This window comes from Anthonomus grandis, chromosome 4 (genome assembly GCF_022605725.1).
Source record: "Anthonomus grandis grandis chromosome 4, icAntGran1.3, whole genome shotgun sequence".
NCBI lineage: Eukaryota > Metazoa > Arthropoda > Insecta > Coleoptera > Curculionidae > Anthonomus > Anthonomus grandis.
Window position 1 is genome coordinate 24426348 of NC_065549.1, and position 18603 is coordinate 24444950.

The 18603-nt window shown below is 30.1% G+C and overlaps 2 protein-coding genes across 2 annotated transcripts in view; one reads left to right on the plus strand and one right to left on the minus strand.

The window, feature by feature from the left end:
- Positions 1-18603, minus strand: part of LOC126735622 (nephrin-like) — a 1136035-nt gene that overhangs the window by 795365 nt on the left and 322067 nt on the right. The window lies entirely within an intron of this gene.
- The window catches only part of LOC126735626 (venom acid phosphatase Acph-1-like), a 67140-nt gene continuing 55213 nt past the window's right edge, over positions 6677-18603 (plus strand). The window contains exon 1 of the mRNA XM_050439685.1: positions 6677-6821. The gene's annotated coding sequence lies outside the window, so the exon portion shown is untranslated. The remainder of the gene's footprint in view (positions 6822-18603) is intronic.

Genomic DNA, 18603 nt, shown 5'->3' on the forward strand with positions numbered 1-18603 from the left:
GTTTGAAAGTAAAAATCTAAGTGGGAGTATAAGATTACCTCTGTTGGTGCCACGAAGGTACCTATACACGTTTGTATATTTAATTTATATATTTTTTATTTTCAGGCATCGAATAAAGATAAAAAATCCGAAAAGCTTAACCCAAAATGAATTGGAAGCTATGGCCCAGGTTATATGTGATACGGATTCCGAAGAAAAAATTGGCGGGGAAGGTGACATATCTGATGAAAATGAAGATCTAGAGGAAGATAAACACAATTCAAACTCCGATGAAAGATGAAATGGAAGATGATCAAAGTTCAGGCTCCGAAGATGTTCCTCTCTCCGTATTTGTGGCCAATAGAGAAGGTCAGTATGTTGGCAAGGATAAAACAACTATTTAGTATAAAAGTTACCCTATGTGTGAATCTACTAAACCCAAAAGCAAAAATATAATAAAAATACTACCAGGGCCAAAGCAATGCGCCCGTGTCATAACTGATGAGATCAGTGCTTTCTCAAAAATTGTTAATGATGAAATGATTGAACATATTATCATTCAGTATACTAATTTGGAAATTTCAAAAGTTCGGGAAATTTTAGTCGAGAAAGAGACGCAAAGGACGTTACAAAAACGGAAATTTTTGCTTTTATCGGGTTATTGTTTTTATCTGGATGTAAGAAGCAAAATCACACCAATTTTTTGGAATTATGGACGAAGGACGGAACCGGATCAGAAATATTTCGAGCTTTCATGAATTATCAAAGATTTCTTTTTTTGCTTGCAAATATTAGATTTGATGACAAAGGAACAAGGAACGAAAAAAAAAAACCGATAAGCTGGCCCCGGTGCGATTAATTTTGGACACATTTCTTTATAATTCAGGAAAAAACTACTCTCTTGGTGAATTTATGACCATAGATGAAATGTTGATTGCATTAAGAGGGAGGTACAGCTTTGTCCAGTACATACCCAACAAACCTGCCAAATATGGGTTGAAGGTATTTGTGCTTTGTGATACTAAAACATTTTATGTGAGTAAATTAGAGCTTTACTGTGGAAAACAACCAGACGGTCAATACAATCAATTAAACTCGCCAACTGCTATAGTTCACCGATTGTTGGAAGAACAGAAAGGAAGTAACCGGAATTTAACTTGCGACAATTGGTATTTAAGTTACCCTTTGGCACTGGAGCTGTTACGAGATAAAATAACATTTATCGGGACTCTAAAAAAAAAATAAACGGGAGATGCCAATAGAGTTTTTGCCAAATAAAAATAGATTGGTTGGGTCATCCATTTTCGAATTTCAAAAGGATGTAACCATACTTTCAAGTGTCCAAAAAAAATAAATGCGTTGTTTTGATTTCTACTATGCACGATGACTCTTCCATTGACCCAGATACCAACAAACCTGAAATTATATTGGATTATAATATCACAAAGGGGGGTGTGGACACATTGGACAAAATGTGCAATACGTTTTCTGTTGGAAGAAGAACAAGGAGATGGCCATTGGCTTTTTTCTTTTAGTTACTAACTATAGCAGGAATCAATAGTCAAATTTTATATAACGCCACTCATCCTTATTCTCCTCACAAATACAGAAGACTTTTCCTAAAATCGCTTTCTCTGTCATTGATGAGACTTCATTTGTCTGAAAGAACTGCAATATCTACTTTACCTATAGATATCAGACATTTTCTATCTAGGTATAGAAAAGCTCAAGTATACGACGCAAAAAAAGAGCCACCCAGAAAAATCAGACGAAGATGCTTCATCTGCGGCAGAAAAAAGAATAGAGTTACTACAATTACATACAATACTTGTCATCAATTAGTGTGTAAAGAACACAGTGATAACGTAATTACATGCCATAAATGTAAGAAAGGCGGAACTGGAAGTGAATAGATAACTTTTTGTTTTCGTGTTGTTAGAATATATTTTTTGAATTTACTTTTTGTGTAATATTATTTCTGTTCATAATCATTGATTTTTTGCCAAAAATATGCATGTGTTGTTAGAATATATTTTTTTAGTTTACTTTTTATGTAATATTATTTCTGTTCATACCTACTGATTTTTTGCCAAGAATATGCACTTAAATTAGGCAATTATCTATTACACATATATTTATAATTCATAGAGTAAATAAAATAAAACAAAAACAAATTTAGACCATAAAATGCAATGGTGTACAAAGTACACCGCGCGAGTAGTAGCGTGAAAAAAAAGTGCGCGAGTAGTTAAAGATTAAATACAACAATTTATATATGGTATATCTGTATATTATACTTAGGAGCTGAGGTTTCATAGATCTATGTCTTTTATTAAGACTGAAAATAAAGAGAAAAATAATTTTAAGCTGTGAGACTGTTCTTGGAAGAATCAAAGAGATGCAATAAAGATAGATAATTTTGTTCTGAGACTTATTACTATCATTTTAAACATATTCGATGGTATCTGAGCTTCATTAATAGTTAAATGGTTGTGTTGATGTATTTTTTTTTTGTTCAAGAGAAGCATGTTTGTTAACTAGATGTAAAATGTTCTTATTATGAATTTGTAATTTGTTGTATATAATGAGTATGTAAAACATTATATTCCAATTTATCTATTAACAGTTGAATTATTAAATTAGTTAGTTTATTTTTAGGTTAATTTATAGTTATATTAGTTTTTACTTAATTTTTACTTTTACAGATGAATAAACTAGGGCATAATAAGAAATTTTTATTGTTGTCTATTATAACAACATAATTTACTTCACGTATTTGGACCCATATCACTGCGAGTTGGATTAAACACGTTGACTAGGATTAAACATTAAAAAAAAGTCAATTATTTTATGAATATGAATAAATTCTTTTAGAACATCTATATTTAAAACACCAAGAAATATAACTCTATCAAAGAATGTCAATCAAATTTCAGTTGGCTGCCGGAGGTCTATAAATTGATGTAAATACAATACATCTTATATTTAATTTAAGTTTTATACTAATTATTTTAGAATCATTTAGGATAGTATTAAGCTGAACTCACTGAGTTATTTCTTTATTTAGATTCTCACCACACCTCCTCTACCATACCTGTATTCTCATCATTATGAATTTTTATAAATAAATATATATTTATTAACAACAAATTGAAAGTTATTATAATTAGCTGTGAACCATATTTCCAACAGATCCAAAATATCAGATTTATGATAATAAGGGTAATAAGTAAACTCGTCAAAACGTGGTTTTGGTGATCCAACATTTAAATCTGCAATAGATATGTTGTGATTATTGGTTAATTTTCCACTATACCTTCGTTGCATTAAAATATTGATTTACATCATCATAGGGAAACGCACCTCCTCACACAAAAAACAGCCTCCTAGACAAAAAAAAATAGCCTTGATACCCGAACCCCAAACGCACGATTACCAAAATATAAAAAAACGTGACTATCCAATTAACTTTGTCACATAAAATGTAACTTCGATTCTTATGTGTTTTTACATAATATTGACCCGTAAATGTTACAAAAGTAACTAAATGAAAGTTTAAGGATGGTTTAAATTAAAAAATAGTTTGGTTTAGTTTAAAAAAAATCCAAGATTCAAGAATATAAATTGATAAAAAAATTTAGCTGATTTTTCAAAAAAAAAAAATTTAGAAAAATTTAATAAAAATAATCCCAAATTAATTAATTTAATGCTAATATAATAATAAAACTATAGCCATAAAAACCCTAATTATCCATTAATTTATTTATTTAGTCTGAATTTTAAATAAATTTAAAAAAGGTAGTTTTTTATCTAAAGCTACTAACTAAGTATGAGGTAGTGATTAATATTTAAGTAAAATAAAAGAAAAAAATACCATTTTACGCTTAAATGAATTTATACATAATAATCATACATAAAAAAAAACAGAGTTAATTTTATATATGTTATGTAGAAGTGTTATTAGTTTATATTGCAGTATTAAAAAACTCCCTTTAGCAAAAATTGACAAAAAAACTACCCAAGGCAAAATTACCTTAAAAAGTACATATTTGAAGAGCTGTCACTATCATATATTGTCATAAACAGACAGCTAATTTAGTTTATCAAGGATTTTATTACAACCTGTAAATCCTCCTTGAGCACCACCACTTGATCACGCACTGTCCAACATAATGTTTTAAAACGGGCTTTTGCAAGTTCAAATAAAGTTAATAACTCTGTAAACAAACCGTTCGAACCTCTTATTCATTTTTTATTTGCAAAAATGTGTTTCCCGATGACAGCAGAAGCGACTAAAATTGGCCTTGGGTTTTTGCATTGAGATTAACGCCTAGTCAAAAACAGTAATTTAGGTCTGTTTTTTTAATTTTAAATCTCACTTTTATCAGACAGTAACCTCGTTATATATACAAATTGCGATTTAAGTTCTGGTTAAGACCGTGTTCCCGGATGTTTTCGTTGGTCGAACCGTTGAACTGCGCAGTGGAAGTTTTTGATTTAAGGTCTTTTTTCTTTGTTCTTTTAATTGTTGCTACAATAGAGTTTTCGAAGGTGAAAAATCTTTTGGCTAGGCTTGCAAGACTTTCATTTGAGGTTCTCGAGTTAGAACCACTGCAAGGCTTACTTTTTTAAACTTTTTTTTCTCCAGTTATTACTTTTTTAAATTTGTTCTCACAAATTATAAAATATTTGGGGTAAATTTTTAAATTTATGAGGATCCATGTATCAACTTCTTTACTCGTCGCAGCTCATGCGAAAAGCCAATTTATTGAAATTAGAAATTAATATAATTTGGATACCTACAATTGTAGATACATGCAGTTGAAGCTGTGGTCACATAATTTTTTCTAGTTTCCAACTTTAACAAAATGAATAAATAAAGCTACTTATTACACCTTAGTGAAGAACAATTAAATCATAGAATTATTAAGTTACATTAAACAAAAAGTAGATACTGGGAATGAAACAGGATAAAAGCAAATACAAGATAGCTACTAAAACCCAATACAAAAAAAGTCTAAAGCGAAGAGAATATCCCTTGTTAGTTCAGCCAATTCTAAAATTGCAAATGAAACTTCAAATGTGTTAGGAGTTAGGAGCTGCTTTATTTCCATAAAGCTAGAGTCCTACGAGTACGAGTCCTATTTTATTTTCTCTTTTGCATAAAGAGCCGTTTAAGCAGAAGTGCTTTAAAAAAAAAATTCTCAATTACCTGAAAATTCTGTAGAAAATGTGAAATAGACCCTTTTATCCCATAACCTCACTTATGATAGGTACACGACAGATAGACTGAGTAGTACGACAAATGGGATTATAGGCCAAATTCAAATAGGAAATGTATTTAATCGTCTACCTATATTTTTTCCATCTTGGGAAAATAAGAGTAAAATAATAAATGACCAAGAAATATAAATCAAATAATAAGGAAATAGCACTCATAATATGGAAAATTGTAATTTATTTGGTGACATAATCAAGTCATATTAATGAGAATTTACTGCTACTTAATTAAATTCAATATGTTAATTTTCTAATTCATCACTTTGAAATACTCTTTGTAACACAATGATTTGTTAAGCAACATAAGCTCTATTACTACTGTGTGTTATTAAATTTGCACTTTATATTACAAGTTCTAATTAGTTTCAAATTTAAATAGTGAATTTATTAACATATATTAAATGCCCTTTTTTTAAAAATCAATATCAATTTTCTGAGGTAAAAAATTTAATTATTGGCATCTGCCGGACGTGTAATATTTTTTTATTAATTAGTTACTAGATAGTTTTTGAAAAATGGTATTAAGGCCACTGCCTAACTCGTTTTAAAGAATAACAAAATTTAAAAAAAGTAGTTATTTAAGCATACGTTTATAAGGGGTTTTAAATCTTTGGCTTTGTAAAAATAGAAATTTTAATGTATACCTGTAAAAAAAGACAGAAAAAATTAAGCAAAAAATGCTTTATAATATATAAGAAATTTTAGATATTTTAAGGTCGATATAAAATCAATGCTTTAATATTTTATAACGTAATTATTAGTTCTCAATCAAAACCAATATTTGCAATCGAAAATCTTAACTTTAAAAGGTCACTTAAGGTGATAATTTCAGAGAAAAACAAACCACCAGGTGGTTTTCTCTGATAATTGTGCCTATAACACAGAAATAACTCTTTGAATAAATAGAAAGACTTGTGACCTCTGATTTCAAAAATTTCTAGTAATATATTTTTTTATTCATATATTATTTCAAGAGGAAAGCTTCCAAATTTTTGCACTTTTCTAGTTCTTAAATAAGATGGAACCTACGATCCTTTTTTTTTCGTTGTTGGCTTTGTAGGTAAAAAATAGTTAATTTCCTTTAGCTATACCGCCATGAGCAGATCAGGATTATGTCAGAAATAGTTTCTTTTAACTTTAAACTTAAAACTGTCTTTTAACTTAAAACTTTCAAATTAAACGTAAGTACTCATAATATACTAAATGAACTTAGCTGGAAAGGAACCTGAGCTACAAAATACGAGCAAAACAGTTGAAAAACTATAATTAACGTTTTTTACATATTCATAACAATTTTAATGATGTTAGATTAGAGTTTGCTTACTGTCAGTACCAATGATTTATAATTAACATTTGCTTTTTTTTTTACTAAATGTAACGTTAAATTAATTACTATTTATTAGTTTAATATCAACTAGTGAATTCGTGACCGGGATTTTTATTTCACATTTTCTTGTCAAACACATGATATGCGTGTTAATATCTAGTGATTTTTTTTTTGTGATTATTTTAAATGTGTCAAAGCGTGGGTTATCTAATATTGAACTAAATATTTTAAACAGGTATAAATCCTTAAAAATTATTAATTTTTAATAGATAAATAAGAGAAATTCGCTTAATTACTATGGAAAATGAATAATTGCTTAGGAGTGCAAAAAGCTGTAAATGTTTTAAAGTTATCGAATAAATATTTACTACAAAGGTAACATATAGGTTTAAAATATAATTTGTTTTTCTTTTTTCTCACACACAGATACATTATCATTTTAAAAACCTGTATATACAGGGTGTTTCATTAATATTGCTAAAAAATTCAAGGGGAGTTTCCTTGATTAAAATTTAATAAAAAATGTTTTTATAAACCTATGTTCGCAAATGCTTAATTTCTAAGATACAGGGTGTTACAGTTTTATTTTTATTTTTTCTTAATAATTTTCATAGTTATGCAGATATTTGAACGAAAATTGGCATCTGGGGGTTTTTTGATATGGTAAATTCAAATTTAATTTAGTTACGAGCGTTCGTACTTGTGGAGGGCGCTACATACACGGTTTTTCATACTTCAAAAGTGTCATATTTTTTTATGGTTGCTTATATTAATTTTTTTTAATAAAAAAGTAGATTTATGTATTATTTATACGGAAAAAAGGTATCTTGGTTGAAATTGCTATAAGCCACCTTTTTCAAGATACCTAAAGAGAAATTGAGAAAAAATATGTATCAAAAGGCATGCAACGTACATACATTTGGTACTCATTTATCCATTATACCGAGCGGGTTTTATAAATTTTTTGCAATGGTTTACACAAATAGTGAGATGTGCGATATGCATTTTGTTTATGGTATGGCCAACGGCAATTCATTAGCAGCCAGACGTCTTTATAAGGATAAATATCATAATCGTGTTATCCCGAATCATACGATATTTGCTCGTCTTCATCAACGCCTTTGTGACACCGGTTTTCCAAGTTTTCAACAACAAACTATTGGTAACATGAGACCGCGCACAGTAGCAACTCCACGAGTAGAAGAAAATGTGCTTTATGAAATTGAGAAAAATCCCGCAACAAGCGCTAGAAATATTGCTTTAAACTTAAATGTAAGTCCTTCTACGGTTTTCAGAATTTTAAAGAATAACCTTCTATACCCTTATCATATCCAGCGGGTACAAGCACTATTACTGACTGATTTTCTGTTAAGACTTAATTTTTGCCACTGGATGCAACAAAAAATTGGCGAAAACCCTCAGTTTTTAATAAGTTTAAAATAATTCACGGTTGAAGTAAATTTTTCCAGAGAAGCCATAATGAAATTTCACAATAATCAGCTATGGGCGGATGAGAATCCACATACAATTTTAGAAGGCCGTCATCAACATCAATTTTCTCTTAACGTATGGGTTGGAATTGTTGCAGACCATTTGATAGGCCCATTCTTTTTGCCATTGAGGCTTACCGGAGAAGTTTATCGTCATTTCCTCGAACGCGAATTGCCCATACTTTTGAAGAATGTTCTATTGCAATTAGGATTGCAAATGTACTTCATGCACGATGGAGCCCTACCTCATTTCAGTTTAGTTATACGTGGATATTTGTACACAGTGTATTCGAATCGTTGGATAGGCAGAGGAGAAACTGAAAATTGTCCTCCCAGATCTTCAGACCTTATTTCTTGGACTTTTTCCTTTGGGGTCATCTTAAACATTTGGTTTATACAACCTCAGTAGATACTGTAGAAGAATTACGAAATCGCATTATTGCATCCTGTGAAACAATTAAACACACGCCCGGAATATTTAAACGACTTTGCCAATCGATGCGTCGTAGAAAAAAAGCCTGTATTGCAGTTAGGAGTTCACATTTAGAACAACTGTTATAACTTATGTTCTACCAAGTAGTTTTTCAAAAAGTAGATATTTGTCGTTAGAACTGGGTAATTATTTTTTCATTAAATAAAAAATATCTTGTAACAAAAAAATATAATGTGAAAAAATATTAGTGAAAATGATGGATAAATTTATTGTTTTGTAAAAAAAAAAATATTTAAGCAACTATAAAAAAGATAATCACGCTTTAAAGTATAAAAAACCGTGTATGTAGCGCCCTCTACAAGTGAGAACCGTCGTAATATTAAATTTGAATTTACTATATCAAAAACCCCCAGATGCCAATTTTCGTTCAAATATCTGCATAACTACCAAAATTATTAAGAAAAAACAAAAATAAAACTTTAGAACCCTGTATCTTGGAAATTAAGCATTTGCGGACATGGGTTTATCGGAACTTTTTTTAAACAAGAAAACTCGCTCTTATTTTTTCTTGTATATTATGTTATATAAAATTTGATTAGTTTTAAAAGCTTAGCAAAAAATAATTATTTGCCTAAAACGCCTGCCCGACATAGTATCTATTTAAAAAATAAAAAAAAATAATTTCGATATACCATATTTACGTAAATTTGGTAAGATATTTTAACAAGTAGTTTTAGAATAAAAATATACAGGGTGTTTTAAATTCGACCTTCAACATGGAGATATCAGAATTTACAAGAGATACAAAGAAATTGGAGCAAACTTGAAAACTTTTGAGCTTAAAAATAAAGGGTGATTCAAATTGAGTTTCCACATTACAATTTTTTTTTTTTTTAACGCTACTGAATTTGTCAACGGCAACGTGACATTTCTAACGTCAAAATATAAACAAAACAGTCATGGAGCAATATACGACCGAACAACGTGTTAAAATTATCCAAGCCTATTATGAAAACGGCCGATCAAGGAAAAATACATTTCTTGCTTTACGTGAATTTTTTGGCGCACAAAATCGGCCTTGTGAGAAGACAATTTGGAATTTGATACAAAAATTCGAGCAAACTGGATCCGTCGCTAACATCAAAACTCCTAGGCATGCTCGTAGAGGTCGGTCGGAACACAATATTGCTATTGTTGCCGAAAGTGTGAACGAAAATCCAAGAACATCGATTCGTCATCGATCGCAGCAACTGGACCTTACATATTCCACTACACAGCGGATTTTAACAAAAGATTTGCAGTTACACCCATACAGAGTCCAAATAACGCAGAAATTGAAGCCTAGGGACCATCAACAGCGCCGTGTATTTGCCGAATGGACAAGAGAACAAGGGGCAAATTTTCCAATGAAAATAATCTTTAGCGATGAGGCACATTTTCACCTTGGGGGCTTCGTAAATACTCACAATTGCCGTATTTGGGGATTAGAAAATCCAAGACAGATTGTTGAAGTGAAAATGCATCCTCAAAAGGTGACTGTTTGTTGTGCCTTTTGGTCCGGAGGCGTAATTGGTCCATTTTTCTTCGAGGATCATGCGGAGAACGCTGTTACGGTTAATGGCGTTCGCTATCGGAACATCATAACAGAATTTTTCTGGGAACAGTTGGAAGATATGGACATCGAAGATCTCTGGTTTCAACGGTGCCACCTGTCACACATCAGGAGAAACGATCCAAGTACTGCGCGGCAAGTTTCCAGGTCGCGTTATTTCACGTAACGGTGATATCAATTGGCCGCCGCGATTCTGTGATTTAACTCCCTTAGATTTTTTTCTATAGGGGTATCTTAAGAGCAAAGTCTACAAGAATAACCCGAACACCATTGAGGAGCTGAAACAAGAGAATAGACGCGAAATCACCAACATAGGTCCTGATTTGTGCCACAAAGTAGTCGAAAATTTCTCCAAACGGATTACGTCATGCCACATGAGCCGCGGCGGTCATTTACATGATGTCATTTTTCATACATAATTGTAATTAACTACCTTCAAGGGGAAAATAAATATTTTTTTATAATTTTCAATTTCTTTTTTTTTTTTTTAATATTTTTAATATGGAAGCTCAATTTGAATCACCCTTTATGTTTAAAAAAATAAAAAATTCCGAATGGTTCTGAAGTTATTCAAAAAATACGAAATTTTGAAAAATCGATTATTTTTTTCTGAGCTGACTTTTTGTCTGATTTTAGAATAATTTGGACTTTTGCTACTTTTTTTGTGCTATATTATAGTGTTATAGTGTTTTTAGATTTTTAGTAGGACGTTTTGCTTTTGGCAAACCATCATCGACTTTGTTTTTTCTTATAGACGCCATATTTGGTTTTGGCATTCTTAAAATTTTTGCAAAATTTACTTTGTAATAATGTATCCCAAGAATTTTTTTTTTTTATTTTAAATACCTAAACTCTTGTAAAAAACTAAATATGCTGTAGTAGGCTGTGTATAAACTGACAAGATAATCTTAAACTCTCAATAAATGTTACACGTTATAAATACAAGACAGGCAGAAATACTAGCAATGCAATATCGTAGTGGTGCACACACATTATTTTAAGGTTAGGATACCCTTATTATTTTCCAAACACCTGTAAATATTTCACAAGAGACTAAATTCATCTATTTACTCAAAAAAAAATAAAAGAGAAACATTTTTAATAATTTTATTTTAAACTGGGTGTAACACGTGCTGGTAAATAAATAAATAAATAAGCAACAAAAAACTTTTATCTTAAAATAAAATTAAATTATTAATTGCCCAAATTTATGTCCCTATCTACCGAGAGACAATTGCAGCGTCTTATGAATGTTGCGCACCGAGCGATTTATTTCATGTATATTTGATCTGTTAAACTCCCTAATAATAGTTAACCGCATCTCCTTAATATTTTGAAATTCCTTCATCACATAAACTCGATTTTTTAATGGTTTTTCATAAAAATAAATCTTAAACATTCAAATTGGGAGACCTTATCGACCATCTTACAGGACCATTATTTCTCATCCACCTATTAGCAAACCTTTCTGTAAGATAATTTAAAACTTTTGTATTATATGGGGGAGCATCATCACCACAAAGTTTGGTTTCGCTTCTTGATGAAACTAAACTTTATAGTAGTTTTCTAAAGAAATCATGTTATTCAAATAATCTTTAAAATCCGATATTAACAACTGGTAAAAAGAACCTCCGTTCTCAAGAAAATTGAAACAAACAGTAATTTTTTGCTCTAGCCAGTTATAAAAAAGCACACGTCCTTAAGCATCACCATAATGCAGTTTCTAAGCTTAATTAATTTTAAATAGCTTTAATATACTTTTCCTAAGTTGTCCCAGGACACTTGTATGAGAGGCAATATTTTGGCAAACTTGCCGTGTACATTTATCTGGGTTTATATTTATTTAGAAAATATTTTTTCATATAGCCTAATTAGTCGAATTTGAAACAAATATATGTATAGCAAATAAAATCTATTTACTAAACTTTAAATTTCACTTAATTTTGCAGCTAAGAGGAGTTCACCTGGAAATCACTAGCAATAAATTGTTCTTAAAGTTCTTAAATATAAATCCATCTTAGAGCTAACTTTCTTTTTCTGTTTATTTAAAAAGTTTTTAACCTGACTTTCTAAGTTTGGATAAGAGACTTTAAGTAAGTATTTTGATGTATTTATTCGTAAATTTACTCTATTATAACCATTATCAGTATAATTATACCAGTTGTACATAGTTTGAGTAAAGATAATATATTGTTCATATAAATTTTCCTGATTTCTGTTTTCTTTTGAGATTTTGTTTTTAGGTTTCCTGGTATAAGGTAGTAGATTTCTCTTTCGATGAAAATCGGGATCTTCTTATTGATTTGGATAAAATATGCGGAGCTAACAATGCATTGAATTCTAGTTGAACCTGCGCCAGTGCATTAAAGCGGTTCGTGCTGGTCGGCTACTTTTTGAAAGGATCCCCTAAGTAGTCCCCCTTTATTAAATCTCCATCTTTCTTAATCTCCAAAGAATGTACTAGAAAATAAATAAAGAAACGAAGGAGTCAGGAGGAGGCAAAATTATAAAAAGCGAAGGCTAGAAATGTTAATTATTGCTTTGTTTCTTTACCCATTTTTCTAGTATATTTTAATAAATCAATATGCAAATATAAATCAATAATCATTTGCAAAAATACATAATACTTGAATAATTAAAAAGTCTTCCTGCCCTTTGCAACCCGCTATATTATAGCCACTCCACTTTAAGAATGGACTTTAAAATTATAGTAGTACTGAAATCAAATTAAGTTTCTCATTTAGACAATACAGAAATATTATGACAATTAATCTTAATCTCAAATTATTCTTCTACTTATTACAACACTACTAAATAAATTTTTGTATGACAGTTTCTGTTCGCGGAAAGAATTTTAAAATAAATAATAAACTAATATTGCCCTGAATATTACGTTAACGACTTACACCATATTTCAAATTAGTTAATAAGCACTTTATAAGGAAATTTGCACAGTATAAAATAAAAGTCAAAAAAATGTTATGAAAAATTGGTACATATTTAAAAATTAATTTAATCTACTTAGGTTTAATTAAAATAAAAAGTTAAAATACATAAATAAAAGTTTAAATATGAGTATTTCTTAAAAATTACTTTTGTATGTAGGCCCAACATGATCCTTTTCTCATCTAATAATGCAACTTCATCATCAAAACGAAATGAAATTTGCATTATTTTCCTGGCCTTTTTTCTGAGCTTAATTCGTAAAAAAAATCTTCAAGGAGAAGTGCATAAACGTTCCTTAAATTATGCACAGCATTTACTCATTAATCAGAAAAATACAGTTTTTATCAGTTTCCGTCAAATAATGTTGAACTTGTTTAAAGGTTCTCCTATTCAGGACTTCTGCAATTCAGAAATTATTCCGCGTAAATCCCGTTATCTTTTATGGCCTTGGATAAAGCAAGTCTATACATAAGATGCATATTCAGAAAATATTACATTACGGCAAAACATTAACATTATAATAATGTAAAATGAAAAAAAAATTAAAAATTATTCCAAACAAACTTTTAGGTACATAGCCTAAGATTAAAAAGTAATAACAAAAAATATTTATAACAGATTATATTAAATTTCATATCAGAAAGAAACTATTTTGTTGGCAACTTCACATTATAACTTTCACCTCATCCACGTTGTCTGTCTATATTTAATTTGTTCCACGGCAAACAGCAAAACTGATTAAAATATCACCAAATGCCCATAAAGTGATTTGAAAAAGCTTAGAAGTTTCTACATTGTATTTTCTGATGGAGACCAATTTTTCCAAAAGAACACTGACACTCAAAGCAAACTATTGTAGAAAGACTAAAACATTTAAACAATCAGAATTTATAATAAAAGACCATAATCTAGGAAACCTAAATTGGAGCCCCAATGGGGCCCCGTTAACCCCCAATGGAGAATCAACAGGGCTGAAAAAAAGTTAGGGGTTCTAAAAAAGTAAAAACTAACGCAATGAGCGCCAATGCAACGAAATTTTATTTTTATTTTTAAAAAACTTATATATTTTAAATTTCATGTCAGTATGTCAATTATTGGTTCAGGACCTATGAGAAAAAAACGATAAATCAAATAATATTTTGACACCCTGTATTTCAGTTACTATTAAAGTTAGAATGAGGCAAGTTGACCTCAATCGCATTATTTTGACGTAAGGAATCTACTATTGATCTATGTCTGATTACTTTCGGGACACCCTGTATACATGCAGATTATTATTTGTATTAAAATACACTTTTTAATTGAAAATAAGTAGTTTTAAGTTTATTTTCAACAGCAGGACTAAACGTCGGTTGTAAATCGAAAACCACCGCTAAATTTTAAAATAACCACTTAAGGTTATTTTAAAATGTTCAGGGCTTGGTTTAAGATTATATTTATTGTGTAAAGCAAACATTATTTGCGACTTTGAAGCATATAACTTTAATATATAATTTATATAATATGATTATACATATAGTATATAAATTATGATTTTTGGCAAATAAAGCAATTTCCGGTAAGACAATGTAAGTTTTTTGCATGCCTCAGGCATATCTAACTTACCCAAGGAAATATAAATCTAAATCGCTGCATTTTTGAATAATTTAGTCTATTATTTATGTCAGAAACATTAAGCGAGAAGAGAAAAAGTCCAAGAAAAGAGCATTGCGGTAGACTTTCTGTAACAGGCAAAAAGCTTGAGTACGCAATTAGATTTAAAGTTTGAGGACAACAGATGAGAAAATACCATTTGATTTATACCACAGATCAAACGTTTAATGAAAATTTATTCAGAAATTTTCATATGTATGGTAACAACATATATTATTAAATTGTATATGCTGTATGTCTTGTTTTCGTAAACGTCTAACGTACCATTCAATTACGATGTTTAATATTTGAAAGATGTATAACATAAATAAATATAACGGATGAGACATGCGCCTTTTGTTATGAGGCTTAACGTTTAAGTAGGGTGGTTTTTATTAACTGTTTCACTATAAAAAGATAGCAAACAGCAAAATGTATTATTTATCCAAACATAAAGTTAAGGATTTTGTTGATGCTTTTCTAGTCTTAAAAATAAAGAAAAAATAAAGAAATTGCTCGTACTTTTTTGTTTAGTGACGTTCTACTGCTGAACAACACTAAATAGTTATAAGATATATTTTTATATCTTATAACTATGTTATAAAAATATATTAATAAATATATTTTTATTGCCATTAAGTTTCTTTTTATTTTATCTGGATCAATATTTTTCATCTACTTTTCTAATGTATTTACTTTAAAAAAGGAATCTTTTTTTTTATTAAAAAAGAATTTTCTCCATTATCGTTAAATTTCAGTTCGTTTTTTAAAAAGAAGATTATATCTGTCAGATTTTAATGAACTTGCTGATTATTACTAAAAAAAAAGATTCTTTCAATGATTAATAACCTCTCCTAATTCATTCCCATGTAAATAAAAGCAGCGTTTTTAATAAAACAATATAGGATCTTATAAATTTATTTACCGTTTAAGTAAAAAAGTTAAGTATTGGTTTTAATTAAAAAGTCCTAAATTGTATTTTTTAATAACTAAATTAGTATACCTTTTAATATATTATTACGTGGACAAAATATTTAAAAAATGTATCAATTCAATTTTGATAAGGTAACACTTAAAAAATAATACCAAGCTAAAACACAGCCGTAACCCTGGCCTTACAATTTACATTGATATCAAAAAGCTCTTGAATCTGGTTAATTCGAACATATATTGGGCAATTTTTATCGTGCTAGTTTCGACAGTCTGCTTTTATTATCGTTAGCTGCTCATAAAAAGTATTTTTTTATTTGAATATTTTATATATTTGAAGAGTCAGCTCGAACAACGTTGTAACTCGCAAATTTTATGAAATCGACTTAATCATGGAATAACATTGTATGGCACCTAAAGCAACTGTATAATAGAAGAATATCCCTCTCTTTTTAAATATCCTCCCTTAAATCAAATATTTTAGCTTGCCATTTTGCCGATTTCCGCGGAACAAAGTTGTAAATAGTAGCGCACGAGATTGTTTGGGCGAATATTGTTACATTTTTGACGTCATGTCTGTGGTAAATTTATCGGATTCGTTGCAGAATACATTAAATCGTAGTAAAAAACGCAAATCTAACATTGCTCAGTGGCAAAACAATAAGTCAAAGTTAGCTAGAGACAAAGGAGAAGAATATCTAAGTAAAAGAAAGAAGATGATACCGGCAATGGTCCCGCCAGAAGAGGTAAGTCGAAAAACGTTGTAACTGTTCTACTTTGGCGCAGAAATTTAACTGTCATGCGTTCGCAAGGTTTCTATAGTTTGCTTGATGAAAAAATGTAACTGTATTGTTTTTACTGTGCAGACTATGTACTTAAGAGTTTATCATTTTGTTGGAAAAGTTAGTACCTACATATTTAGCATTATAATTTTTTTAATGTCTTTATGTCATTCATAATATTACTAGTAGCATATCAATTTTTATCATCGTTTCATTATTGCCTTCATATAGATATATTCTCTTGCTTTTCAGAATGTTATAAGCCGCTGTAAAAGGGGATGTTTTGCTGCAAAGCTAGAAGGCAATAAACGTACGATTTTTTCAAAATTCAAAAGTCTTACTTATAATGAACAATCCCAATTTCTCGCATACCAATGTATTCAGATACGTGAACCGATAAGGCCAAAAGTAAAAAATCAATCAAATCCACGCCGGAAGTATACAGTTTTTTATTGTTTACCTCTTGAGCAAGATAACATACGAGTTTGCCAAAAAACTGTCACAGATACCCTTAGAGTAATACCCGAAGAATACAAATGTTAGTAGAAAAATTGAAGAACAATATTAAGGTTAAAGATTTCCTAGGACGTCATCCCAATCGGCCACATACTATTCCAGAAAATGTCAAAGAGTTGATCAGGGAACATATTTCGTCTTTTCCTAAACAGGAAAGCCACTACTCACGATCAAAAACTCATACAGAGTTTCTGTCCGAAGATCTCAACTTAAAAATAATGTATAAGCTCTTTTGTGAAAAATATCCAGAGCATAAGAATATATCAATCAGGACATAAAGTGATACATTTTCGAAACTGAACATTACCTCGTTCTGATACATGCACATTTTGCGACAAGCATTATATTAAATTATGTGCTGCCAATACTGAGGAAGAAAGACAGAAAATAACATAAGACATGCAAATTCATCAGATGCGTGCTAAAGCAGGGTATGCACAAATCAATGAAGATACACAGCTGGCAAAAAGCAATCCATCTAATATTTTTGTTCTATTCATTGATTTGCAACAGGTCTTATTTTGTCCCACTTTACATCACTCCAGCGTATTTTACCAACGCCAGTTGTCGAATTATAATTTAGATATACATGATGCGACATCTAACAATGCGTTTATGATGCTGTGGACTGAAACAGTAGCAAAACGAGGATCCATAGAAATTTCATCTCGTTACCTGAGGTACGTAAAAGAACATTTCTATCCATTGCAAACAGGCGAAAGAAAGCAGCTAATAATATGGCCGGACAGATGTGTGGGGCAGAACAATAACTGGCGAATCATTACAACTTTAAAACTTTTGGTGGATCAAAAATATTTCACAGAAGTGCATCAAAAATTTTTGTCAACTGGACACAGCTTCCTGCCCTGCGATAGGGACTTTTCTTTAATAGAAAAAAAAAAACTGCGAAGATTTTCGTGCCATTTGACTGGGTACCAGTCATTGCCAACGCATGGGAAAGCAAGCCTTTTTATGTCTTGTGCATACAAAGGGAAGATTTCAAAGATTTGAGAGATTTGGAAAAAGCTCTTTACAAAAATTTCAAATTTAAACTTACGGAATCACTATGGAATAAAATTAGTTCTGAAGACCCAAATACATTGTTTACAAGAGAGACTGATAACTTTCTTTGACCCTGGAAACATATTACCATCGTGAAAAATATTGCAAAATATAAGGCTACTACTTTACCTTTTTCCAGCATGGCAAATTTGCCGTTGGCATATGATAGACCAATACCTATTTCGGCTACTAAAAAAGGTAATTTAATAGATATGTGTCAGTATATGAATCCAGTTTATCATCCTTTTTACGAAAATTTGTTAACAGAATGAGTATTATTTTCCCTTACATGTTTACAGTTACAACATAATATACTATCAGCCTACTTTTAGTATTAAGATTATTAATGTACTTTTTTTTCTACTGTCATTTTTTCTATATTATAGTTATTAAAGTAGGATACAATATAGATTTAGTTATTAGTCTTTCAGTTGGTTTTGTTGGTTTTTACCGAGGATTTTATTAACAGTTAGTTTTGTTGGTTTTTACGTAAGGCAGACTGAAAAATAAAAATATATTAGTTCACCACGTTTTTTCTTTTGTATTCCAGACTTTATAGTTTATTGAAAAATGCGCAAGTTATGGAAAAACGTTGTAAGTTACAAAGCAGTTAC